Genomic DNA, 13,370 nt, shown 5'->3' on the forward strand with positions numbered 1-13,370 from the left:
TATGAGCTGCAATCAAAGCAAGGCACCATCTCGCGCAGAGGAGGATGCTACTTGGAACCCTATTCTTTCAATTCCACTGTCGCGAGTACATGTGTGTACCTTGCACGCAAGACTTAGAATTCTGGACAAATTATTGATGCTCCACATCAATTATGCTTGGAACATGGAGCCAGAGTCACGGCGAGAACAGGTCATCAAAGAGCTTGAAGTTGTTTTATCATCCGTGGGGCTTCACGCAGGTGCTGTCACCCTCTCTAAGGATCGCAAAAACCCATCAAGTACCCAAGATAACCCTAATAAGATATGTATGGGTGGTGCAAAAGCAAGACACTTGCTCTCAAACTATGGTGAGGCTCAAAGCCATACACATTTTGAATTATGGAAGCAGATTTGTGATGTAACAACCTATCGAGGCAATGAGGCGACACTAGGATTGAAGCGTGCACATGTGTGGGAAGCTTGTGATGAGATGATGAGGCTTCTTGAGCGCCCGTATCTTGATGAAGCAGAGATAGCTACATTCAAGACTTCGATTGACAGATTCACAGAAGAAATGATCGATGCTTGGGGGGAAACTCATATAACACACTACATGCATATTCTCTATGCGCACAGTTCCTTCTTTCTAGATGAATATGGGTCTCTTGCACTCTGGAGCAACCAAGGCATGGAACGATCATATTACCAAGCCAAGGCGGCCTATTTTAAGAACACGGGTCATGGCGGTGGCAAGGTTCGCAGCAATGCGTTTCAAGAAATGTTCAATTGGTTTTACCGTGCACTTACTGGGAGAAAGGCCCAAAAGTGAGCCGGAAATTTGTCTTTGAGGCGCAAAATCATGAAGGTGTTAGGTGCAAGGCGAAAGAGAAGGGTGCAATGTGTCAATGGCACGTGAAAGAGCGAGGCAATGGCACAGTGGTCGACTAAGAAATGGCCGCGTGTGGTTACCCACCCAATAATTCTTGTTCGCCACTTTTTGGCGCGTTCATTTTGTAAATTGACTTTTTTGTAATTTTGGCCCCCTATAAATATCAGTGAGTTTTATAGTCATTTTTAAAAGTCTTGACTTGTGAGCTCTCTCTCTTCCTCTCCCCTTGACTCTCTCGCGCTCTCTCTCTCTCTCTCTCTCGCTCGTGCACTAATATCTCACGCACATGGAGCCCCCAAATGATCCTCCCTCCAATACGCAGAATGACATTTTCAAAGACCTTGGGCCCTTACCGGTGGCACATAGAACTGCAATCCCAAACATTTACCCACAAGCCCAAATGGATCTGGAAGCTGAGCGTGTGAGGCTTGAGCGAGAGGCCCAAGAAGCCCAAGAATGCCAAGAAGCGAAGAGATTACACAAAGAAGCAGAGGACATGGAGGCAGCTGAGAGAGCAAGAAAAGAAGCCGAAGAGACCGTCAGAACACAGGAGGACGAGGCAGCAAAGAAAGCACAGGAGGATGAGGCTGCCAAGAAGGCGGAAGAAGACGAGGCAGTTAGGAAGGCGGAGGCAGATAAGAAGGCTGTAGAAGAAGCTCAGGCCGCCGCAAGCAACAAGAGAAGATTAGCATTCTTTGCTGCGGAGGAGGATTGGCTTAACAGAAAAGCTCACGGATTTGTTGCTGACCTGCGAATGGCCGGATACGAAGATGACACAATTTTGGAAGCGGCTATACAAAGTCTTCGAGCAGAATATACAAAGAGGAGAAATGAAGACACAGTAGAAAGGGAGCACCTGCCGAGCAATAGGATTCTCAATGCAATGTTAGACAGAGTCTTGGCTCGTGCACTTGGTAAAGGAAAGAGAAAACTCTCAGCTGAGGAAGTAGAAAATAAGAGACAGAAGCTTGAACGAGAAGCCAGGGCAGCAAACACACGGAGGCTTCGTGGAGGAAAAAGAAAGGAAAGATGAAGAGGAGCGAGTAAGGAAGGAGGTAGAGCAGAGAGCAGCTCAGAAGACTCCATCTGCAAAGGCAAAGAAAACTCCAACACCTGCAAAGGCTAAGAAGGGGAAAACCATTCCTAAACGCACAGAACCCCCTTCCGATAACTTCCAAGAGTAGCGACAAAAGTTTAAAAATGACACGCCAGCTTGGACTCGCCACGCGCAAGCACCACCGCCCCCAACAACGCAGAAGAAGCAAAGGTGGAGACCAGGGACAGTTGCCCTTAGAGAAATTCGCAAATATCAAAAGACCTGCACACCAATTATTCCAAAGGCACCTTTTGGGCGTCTCGTCAAAGAGATTATCCACGACCAGCGCCGGGATGTCAATCGTGTGCAAGCGGCGGCACTAGGCGCTCTGCAACAAGGTGCCGAGGATATTTTGGTTTCGCTTTTCCAAGACGCGGTTTTGTGCATGGTGCATGTAAAACGTGTCACTTTGAAGCCATCTGATCTTCATCTAGCTAGGCGTATCCGTGGAGAGGAAGCTCTCTTTCACTAGATAGGGGAAGCCTTTGTAATGCAACAAATCCGTGTTTTGTAATCTCAATTTGATTAATGAAAAACCATGTCTATTTTCAAAAAAGTTATTTTCTATTGCAAGTGATTGTTGTCTTGTCAAGGTAATTGTAGTCTTTTGCATGTAATTGTTGTCGCTATGTACATTCGACCTCATGTGAACGCTCGTCTGCCACCGCCCGTCCGACTTTGGCTTGACTTGAGACGGGCCGATTTCTCCTGCGTATGGCCCCAAAAGGGTAGATCAGCTGTGCGGGGTGCGCCGAGGCCGAGGGGGGGGCCGGTGGTCGCGCCGTGGAACCTGTGTGCCACGGAGCGACTTTTGCCTGTTTGACCTGGGCCCCAAAAGGGTAGATCAGCTGTGCGGGGTGCGCCGGGGCCGGGGGGGGGGCCGGTGGTCGCGCCGTGGAACCTGTGTGCCACGGAGCGACTTTTGCATGTTTGACCAGGTGCGGGGTGCGCCGGGGCCGAGGGGGGGGGCCGGTGGTCGCGCCGTGGAACCTGTGTGCCACGGAGCGACTTTTGCCTGTTTGACCAGGTCAAACAGGCAAAAGTCGCTCCGTGGCACACAGGTTCCACGGCGCGACCCTGGTCAAACAGGCAAAAGTCGCTCCGTGGCACACAGGTTCCACGGCGCGACCACCGGCCCCCCCCTCCCTGGTCAAACAGGCAAAAGTCGCTCCGTGGCACACAGGTTCCACGGCGCGACCACCGGCCCCCCCCCTCGGCCCCGGCGCACCCCGCACAGCTGATCTACCCTTTTGGGGCCATACGCAGGAGAAATCGGCCCGTCGAGTCGAGCCAAAGTCGGACGGGCGGTAGCAGACGAGCGTTCACAAAAATTGATTGAAACATCATGACAGGACACGACAATAACATATAAACACATCAAGAAGATAAAACTTAAAATCAGCTCGAAAAACATCTTGATGTCATTAATTGTTTGATTTTCACAAAAGGCAAATGAGTACATTGGATCTAGCCAACTCGCTTGATGAGCTTGGTGAAAGCCTCGTGGGTGAGAGTCTTTACTGATGGTTTGTCACCAATGCGTTCGGCTATCTCTTTGGCATCAGTGATGCCTTGTCCAAGGCTAAGGCCACAAAATCCTAGGAAAGATCCTGCACTTTTATCACCAAAGCTATAGATAGCTGCTTCCCTATTTACAAGAATACATTTATGGGCATTTTGGGCTATAGGGGCTTCAGACAGGATGGCGCTTAGGGCTCTGCACTTCAAAAATTCAGCTTGCGCATCATTTGAAAAGTCGTTGTGAATTACGCGAAGCATCTCGGCATTGAAGCTCGGGATGTAGTGCCATAGCGTAGCATCTTTCCCCTCCACCTCCTTTCGTGCTCCACCCTTTCGGCTTGCGAACCAGTCCATTTCTCTTGCGGTCTACAAAGTAGATAGAAGAATGAGTTGACTTCAAAAAATTACAAATTAAGAAGGGAAGAAATTGGGTGTACTACCTCAGTGGCATCATCATGATCCGCAAGGTCTGCATCACTAATATTGATGCTCCCGAGGCTGACGGAATCCGAAATGGCAAGCGGCTTGTGAGGGGCAAAGCTAGTTTCTGGCACACTCTCGTAGAAATCCTTGCACTGGGATATTTGTACAAGAGTCTCTGCCACACAAGGGACTCTATTGAGGCATGATTTTCCGGGAGCGCAAGCACCTTTGTGACATCTGCGGAACTGAAGTTAATGCGGATGTCATCATCTTTGGACGGCTGTTGTGTGTCTCGCATGCCCGCGTACATAGCAATGACTGAGAGAGTTTCATCCTGGTGCAGCCCAAGGACATGGGCGATGTCATCCAAAAATAAGAACTCTACACCTTCTACTATGATGGGGTGTAGAGTTCGCACTTCGAGCTCTGGAACTTCATCCATGACATCGTCCCCTTCGATGTCCCGTTTCACAGCCTCAGCTTGCGGCTCTTTCGCCAGAGTCACAAGTGCAAGAGATGCTTCTTGCACTGGGGTGACAATCTCCTCCTTTGGGTCAGCTTCCTTGATCAAGAGATAAGGTGTGGCTTTGTTTGGAGGAGTGGCCTTCCTCTTTCCCTTGCTTTTCTCTGTTCCCTCCAAGATCAGGAGGGCAAGAGTCATGTCCCACCTCAAAAAACTTGTGCTGATGTTGCCCATTCCAAGACCTACCAGGTTATCTTCTTCCTCCTCCCTTAGATATGTGCTACTAAGGCCTTTGAGGAATCTTGCAAGCCTGAACCTGAAATTTTTGTCCGCTTTGTAGGTATGCTTGATAAGATCCACAGGCACCCAAGTTCCCTCCTCGTCTTCAAAGTTGACACAATATTCAGCCATGTATGTGTCCATGTAGCTAGTGAACGCCCCAAACACGTCATTATGGAGTTCGGCGGTGCCTTCCATGTCAATAGATGTCTGAAAGATGGGTGCAAGCTTCTCGATCAAGTGACCGAGGTCAAGCTTGTGCAATTGAGATAGGAGAGCTTGGGTAGGGGTGGCCATGCTTGAGTAGCGAAGAAGGCGAGGGGACCGCAAAGATGCCGAGAGTGAGGAGATGAACTCAAAGTGGCCAAAAGTGACTTATAAAGAGGTCTTTAAAACTTTTTTTATGTTTAAAAACTCAATTAAAACCTCCAAAAAAATAAAAACACGCGACATAACTTAAAAGTGCACAAAATTGAACGCAAATTGCGAGTAGCCAAAATTGTTTTGAATTAATCTCTCAAAATCTATTACATAGCTTGCTTGATATGGATACATCTGGGGAAGGGAATGCTTTTACAAAAGTAAGATGCCTCTTTCCTCTTACGTAGAGGTGTGTTATCAATCACAAATGAAAAGTCACCTTTCAGTGCAAACCTAAGGCCTAAGTACTCCCTTAGGTTCGCCATATTCCAATCAGCATTTACTATGATATCCCACACATCAGCTTGCGTGCTAACATGTACATCAAGCTGTTCTGCATCGTTGATGTCCGAATCGAGTGCTTGCCATTCGCCTCCAGTCAGCTTCCAACATCTGTAAGGAAAGATAATAGAGAGTTGTTGCTTTCCAAGCTGGTACCGAACGACCATCTTCTCCGACACCACCATGCACTTTATCTTGTCACCCTGATGTTGAATAACCTTCAAATCCCACGAAGGTGGCAGAAAGGCACTCATTACTGTGCCTCCCTTTGCAATCCACATTGTAGGAGTCCAGTGAACATCAGCCTCCTTGAATAAAAACACAAACAAATGTAAAGGCATGAAGAACGTGAGAGTCGCACGATGTGACCCATAGGTGCACTTCATTGCATTGCACACATCAATCTCAATCCGACATCTCGTTAGTGCAACCAAAGTATTGTCGGGCTTTGGCCAATCATGGTCTGTGAGACTTGGTGTAGGGAGCCTCCGTAGAGTCCCAGAACCATCTCTTGACGTGGGTACAATATACTCTGCATGAAAGAAGAAAACTGAGCGCTCTAAAAGCTCTGATGCCGAACAACCAGTATATAGTAGGTTGCCGATTTCAAAGTGGTGCGCCTCAAAGGTTCCAGAAAGGGCCTCTAAAGGCTCCCATTCCACAAATGTCGATGGAAAGATGTCTGCACAGAACATTACAAGAACACACTTGAAAAAATCAAGCTTCCGTAACATGAAATGATATTAGCACGTCTCAGTGCAGCCCATAAAACAAGAAGCACAAATAAAACTTACAATTTGCAGGAAAGCGTTTGTGATTGGCATTGTCAACACGGAGTTGCGATGCCTTGTAGACGTGTTGGATCATCACCTGCTTGCTTCCATTAGCCCCCTGCTTGAGATCCACTATGCGGCCCTTCCAATGGTGTGACTTTAACCCTATGTATCTGCGAGAGACTTTGTGGGCTCCCCTTGTGCTTGGACGCATCGTCACCCACATTCCTTTTGCAAAGGTGCTTGTAGCCCACAAGCCAGTGTCGTCTTGTTCATTGCTGTTGCTAAAGGACTCCACCCTTGAACGAGGTCGGCGACTCATTGTGCTTGGCTAACCGATTAAGCTAAATGCTATGAAGTTGTAGGTGTGTGAGAAGATCTCTGCAACCTAATGCTAGCAAAGCATATAAGCTGGCAAGAGGAGTCAAGAATGTGTATAAGCTAGCAAGAGGAGAGTGAAGAATGTGTGCAAGCAAGAGAGGATGGACTTGATGGGGAAAAAAGTGGACTGTTTTCCAAGCTTTCCATAGCCAAGAAGATCTCTGCAATCTAATGCTAGCAGAGCATATAAGCTGGCAAGAGGAGTCAAGAATGTGTATAAGCTAGCAAGAGGAGAGTGAAGAATGTGTGCAAGCAAGAGAGGATGGACTTGATGGGGGAAAAAGTGGACTGTTTTCCAAGCTTTCCATAGCCAAGAAGGCACAGAAAGATAGATCTAACTTTAGGAGGGAAGGGGAAGGCAGAATGGGGAGGGAGGAGGCCAAAAAAGACTCTTTTAGTTAGAGAGAGACTCAAAATCGAATTGCTAGTTTTAGAGAGAGAAAGAGGGAGTGGGGAGAGGGAAAAGTAGCTTTAAATGAGGGATAATGATGGGGGGGCGTTTTTGGCCCTAGCCCACTTTTTGAGGTGGGGTCATTTATGCCAGTTTGAGCTGTCTTTATTAAAAAAAGGTGGGAAATTTGATTTTATTGAAAGATTTTGCATTTTTCAGCCCAATTTCTTAAAAAAAAAAACGTATGATTCAAGTTTGACCCCTACATATTAGGGGCAGGGAAACCCAACATTTTTCTCCACATGGCCTTCTCCCATTGCACCACTCCTTAATGACTGTCATTAGGCTTGGGGCAAATAAAGGGCCCAAGAAGACCCCAAACAAGTCCTAATGACTGGCCCCACTAGAGTTACTCCTTAATTGGTCGGCACATGCTCTAGTGCCTCCCTAGCATAACCCCATTGACCGCCCTAAATGCCATACCCATCTCTAGTATTACCACCTTAAACTGTTCCTTCAAGAACTACACCAACAATAGTACTCGATGACCCTACCAATAGATTAAAAAAACCCAAAATAGGTGAACTATGGGGCATATGAGCAACAAGACTCTTGCAAGTCTTATAAGCCATATGGTTACCTAGAATAGACCCCAACCATGGATTATGCTTCCCTATTTATGTGTTTGGTCCATTCTGACACATAGATCGTTGTGAACACACTTCCTTTATCGAGTCATATCTGGCCCTTCTTGTATAGCATTCTCACTATCAGCTTATTGGGGATGCATCTAGTTTTATCCTTTTTTATAATACAATCCTCTGTTATTCGTAGGGACAATATATCTAAGAATGACTCTGTACTTAACCTAGAATTGGCATTTGAGTGGATTTAGTGAGATGCAAAGAGTTTGCACCTCTAGATTCTCCTTACACTTAGAATGCATGCTTTAAAAACTCTTTTAAGGTATCCTTAAAGACCATACACATCAATAATTAGAAGGTGACAAGGGTGCTAGTGAAGCCAAATGGCATCCTAGGTGCCCCATTCCATAGAAAATGCAATCTTATGCTAATCTACTCGATTGATGGTTACGTAACCCAATTAAGATTCTTTTCGATTGATGGTTACGTAACCCAATTAAGATTCTTTTCTAATGACTCTTTCCAAAGCGTGGTCTATGTAGGGAAATGGTGGATATTGACCACAAGCTATGGTAGCATTGAAATTGTTAAGGCTGACACACACACTAGGCTATATGTTTTTCTTAAGAATGATCATTATCAATGAAAGGCACTCAATATGCTTAATCTCATGCAAAAGTCCCACTTGTCTAGCTCCTCCTTGGCTAGCTATCCACACTTGGGATTCATGTGGAAATATCTTTGCATGGATGGTTTTATGCCCTCAATAGGAAAAACGTGTTTCACCACTTCTAGAGGAATTTCGTTCATGTCCATGTATCTCTATGTTTAAAAAAATCTCAATTTAGCTTCTTTCTTGAGAGTAAGGACCTTAGCAATGAATTTTGGCATAGGTTCTTCATCTAGGCTAGTAAGGTTTACTTCCTTAACCTTAACAAGGCCATCATAAGATGTATGAGGCTTTTACTCAAGATCTTTTGAGCCGTCGTACTATGTACCACTCTATCCCTAATGTTGTAGGACTTAAAAGTACATAGGCACTTGCTTGAAATCCTCCTCTAGAGTTTTGGTAAGCTCCTTGAGCTTCACTTGTTTCTCTAACTTAGCCTTGATCTTATTAAGCTTGTGCTTAACAACTTGGCAAAGATTGGCTTAGTCAAAACAAATAGGCCCCTCATCATTTATCGGTGCCACTATCTTAGCAAAAATGGTGATCATATTGAGGTCATCTTTACACCATTTCTCCACCATTTAGTGTAAGTTTCATGTGAATTTATGGCCTCAATATAACAAGCACAATGAAGGTATGATCTTATGGAGAGAACATACTTCTTAGGCTTCCTACGTTTGGCTTTCTTGGCTGAGTATTGATGGGCAATGTAGAACATCACCTATTTCTTGACCCATGGATTTCTAGAGGATTTTATTATAAAAAAGGATAAAACTAGATGCATCCCCAATAAGCTGATAGTGAGAATGCTATACAAGCCTAGGGCCAGATATGACTTGATAAGGAAGTGTGTTCACAATGATTTCATTGCCATTCTTAAGCAAGCTCACTTTGGCATCATCAAAGGACACTTTGCAATGAATACTATAGCTTACAAAGTTCTCCAAGCCAGCCTAGGTAGCCTAGCAAAATTTATTAAGCACTATGATGAATGCCAAAGTTTTTTTATGGCCCAGCAAAAGGATCATATATATGTGACCCCATTATTTCAAAACAACCCCTTAAAAATGGGCTTGTTATTTGTTGGAGCAATTAGCCTAGCTACTAAGGGTACCCAAGCATGTTATATTAGATGCTGTTGACTATATCACCAAGTGGGTAGAGGCCAAACCAACACAAAAGGTACACACAAGATCTACAACTAAGTTCCTTTATGAGAATACTCATTTTGATTATCCATTAGAAATAGTGCATAATCACAACACTAGAATAATGTGTGCTAAAATGCACGAAAGATTTTGCCAAAAATTTGTTTTACTTACAAGGTGTAGTATTATATTAAGTAAATATATACTATCCCTTGTCTGCTGGGACAAGTAAGAGGTCGCAAATATATACTATCCCTTGTACATTAAGTAAATATATACCATCCCTTGTACTGGACAAGTAAGAGGTTGTAAATATATGTAGTTTTTGGATGTTGGTGGGCATATTAACCAGCTATCTCAATGTGGATGGAGTACATCCCTATGCACACTATCACTTGCAAGTTGCAAGTGTGGATGCTATTTTGAGGCAAGCAATTGAGGAAGATTAGGTTCATGGGTTAATCCAAGTCGGTGAGAGAGAGACCCATGGTCTGTATACATGAGGGAGCTAATGACTAAGGCTAAATATCATGTGTGGACGAGTAGGTTCTCTAGGAGAGGTGGAGCAATCACCTTAGGCCATGCTAGTGTGTACTTTGTTTTACATGTTAGGCTATTTTGGGTCTTCTTCCTTATGTTTCTACATGATAAGGTTGATCATGGAGGGTTCAAGCCATAGGGGTGACATCATATCTTTGCACACAAGGTTTTGGGCTTCTAAGTATCTCTCTTTGATGCTTTCTTACGCACTGGAAGGAGATCCTTTATGGGTGCATGTTGTTAGTGTGATGAGACTGTATAACAGCTTATTGTGAAACACGAATGACATAAAAGAACTATGAAAGGCCTATGTTAATTGTAGAAGATGGCCTCTGTGAAGCCTAGCTATCAAAACCCTAAGATCTCTCTAGCTAATGACCGTGCATAAACATGCATGAACCAGGCATATTCTCATCGACCCAACCACCCCCGAGCCCAAGGGTATACACATAAATACAATGAAGTATCACATATCTTACCTTAGTGTCCCATACCACAGAGATATGACTTCACTCCAGTAGCACTTGGCTCTAGCTTGAAATGGCAAGAGAGTAGACACAATGCTCTACACAAGAGAACATCCCTTGCGAGTGCCCCATGTCCCTATTATATAGGAGAGCTCTCAAGTGACTCTTGACTCTCCATTTCCAGAGTGACTCTTGGCCTTCCATTTCCAGAGTGACTCTTGACTCTCCATTTCCAGAGTGACTCTTGGCCTTCCATTTCCAGAGTGACTCTTGACCTTCCATTTCTAGAGTGACTCTTAGTCTTCCATTTCTATGTGTGATCCTTGGTTGCCTGACCCTAACCTCAACCCAAGGTTAGACCTAACCCTTGCCCCACTAGATGCTCCCATGTTCACATGCCTAGGGTGGCTTAGCCTCCTAGTATATGCATATATAATGTGCACACCCTTGGTTGCCTGACCCTAACCTCAACCCAAGGTTAGACCTAACCCTTGGTTGCCTGACCCTAACCTCAACCCAAGGTTAGACCTAACCCTTGCCCCACTACAACATGTTCCCATGCTCCCATGTTCACCTGCCTAGGGTGGGTTAGCCTCCTAGTATATGCACATATAATGTGCACATATAACACTAGCCGAATCCTCCCACTTGGGCATCATCCTCCAATCGATTGGGTACCTCCCACTTGGGATTCGGACGGACACTCCTTTGAACCTAGGGGGGTCTTTTCAAATCATTTTCACATTGTTCCAATTTTTAACTTTTGATTCAAATGTTATCATTGCAGTGGAGAATTTCTAAACTTTTTATTCAAATGTTATCATTGCAGTGGATTTACATGAGAATTTTTAAACTTTTCTTATCGTTAAACGCTTTTGTCGCCGAAATGTAGAAGGAGACATGAGCTTGGATAAACCTTGGTCAATACCCCAATGATCTAGTCACCACCCTACCACTCAGTCCCGAGGATGGATTTAATTCTTTAACTTAATATCAGTTTTTAAACCAAGATAAGTTCATTTTTGAACTATTTTATCATAGTTTATCCCTTACTTTGAAGGTTCTCTATCAGTTACATCCACACAATTCTCAAATAGAGAAAAGACATAGTCAAATATCTCTTTTCAAAGATAACCAATTCATCTTAATCAACTCTCACTTTGGAGGTACATTGCTAGTATAAAAAGCAATTTGATTTGAGGCCACCTTGGTAATTCTCCCATTGAAACTTGATCCCAACCTGCCAAGGTACATCTGATGGTCACTCTAATCATTAGATCTCCCTCAGTAGAAACCACGTCTACATGTCTTAAAATCCATCATCAAGACACATCCAAGGAGTCTAATACCCGAATAAACCATGGGACTTCTGACCATTACCACTTCTGGAATTTTGCAAGAGTCTTGGGTCACGGGCATCTTATGAGACCTTGTCACCTCTAGTGGGACCTTGAGGAGGGGATTGGGTCAATGTCCTTGTCACCTAGTGGGACCCTCATCAAGACATATCCAAGGAGTCTAATACCCGAATAAACCATGGGATTTCTGACCATTACCACTTCTGGAATTTTGCAAGAGTCTTGGGTCAAGGGTATCTTATGAGACCTTGTCACCTAGTGGGACCTTGAGGAGGGGATTGGGTCAATGTCCCCTTACTCCTCTTCTTTTCTTCGCTGGACCTTATCCTTGTCACCTAGTGGGACCTTAAGAAGGGGATTGGGTCAATGTCCCATAACTCCTATTCTTTTCTTCACTGGATCGATTCCCCGCCTCTAGTGAGAGGTCTTAACTACTTCCCCACCTAAGTGATAAACCAATGGAATACTTAAGATCACTTCCTGCACACACGAGGGTAAGTGACATCCTTCGCATGGAAGGCCATCCCCACTTGGCTTAACATTATGAGTACATAATGGTAAACAATGAATACAATTCACTCAACTATATTGAGTCTTGAGATTAGATTCTTATCTTATGTTTCATGTTTCCACGTGACCAAGTCTCCATGTATTTTTAATTACTTTTTAAGTATTCTTTCCATATAAGGTTTTATATCCAAAGGATCCCATTTTGTGAAAAGGATCCATACAAGGTTTTATATCCCAAGGATCCAATTTTGTGAAAAGTCTAGATTCAATTTTGTTCTTCCTAGAGGTCATTCATTTTATATTTTTAAACTCTAGTGTGTGTCTCGTAATCCCCTCATAAGGATCTAGTGGAATAATGTAATTTCAGTAACACACACCCTAGTTTAATTACTTTGACATACCTAACCACTCCTTAAGTCACATCATGTATATCAACCAATAATTAACAAAACAATGAAAGATATACTTAAAAAGAAGAATCATTCCACATATCAATTAAGGTTAAATAATCTCAATATCTACTTCCCTAATCTCATATATTCTACCATGACATCTACCTACTCTTCTTACATAAGCAATTTTGTTTAGATCAAGCTATTTGAGTAAAGAAGAGAAGTAACCTATTTCTCTCTTAAGTATATTAATAGTGGTAATCAAAATCCTTCTTTGATATGTAGGAACACTCCTTTCACCTCTTTGTGTAGCAATTATTCCTAAGATACAATCGAAAAGCTTTTTTCCTAATATTAAACTAGTCAAGCTTAATGTAACTTTACCTAACATTAAACTAGTCAAGCTTAATGTAACTAAATGAAAAGAGTCTAGATCATATACCTCTCAAATAGTAATCTAAGAGTACCTATTCCCAAGTACTCTAGAAAGAAATGGGAAAGCCTAATTTAAGTCAATTGATTTCCCCAACAACCATGTATCCTAATATGCACATAATATTATAAATTTAAATCATGACTAAAATTGTTAAAAATCCAAGGCCTGATACTTAGATCAGCAAATCATGGCAATATGTCAGCAATCACATTAGTTGCTGTGCAAGAGTGCAATCCCAGAGGCAGTGCCTCTGTGTCTCTTGTGGGTGTCCACAGCCGGAGCAATCTGGTGGCCTGCCCACCGAAACT

This window comes from Cibotium barometz, chromosome 43, assembly GCF_041138505.1.
Source record: "Cibotium barometz isolate CiBa-2024 chromosome 43, ASM4113850v1, whole genome shotgun sequence".
Taxonomy (NCBI): Eukaryota; Viridiplantae; Streptophyta; class Polypodiopsida; order Cyatheales; family Cibotiaceae; genus Cibotium; species Cibotium barometz.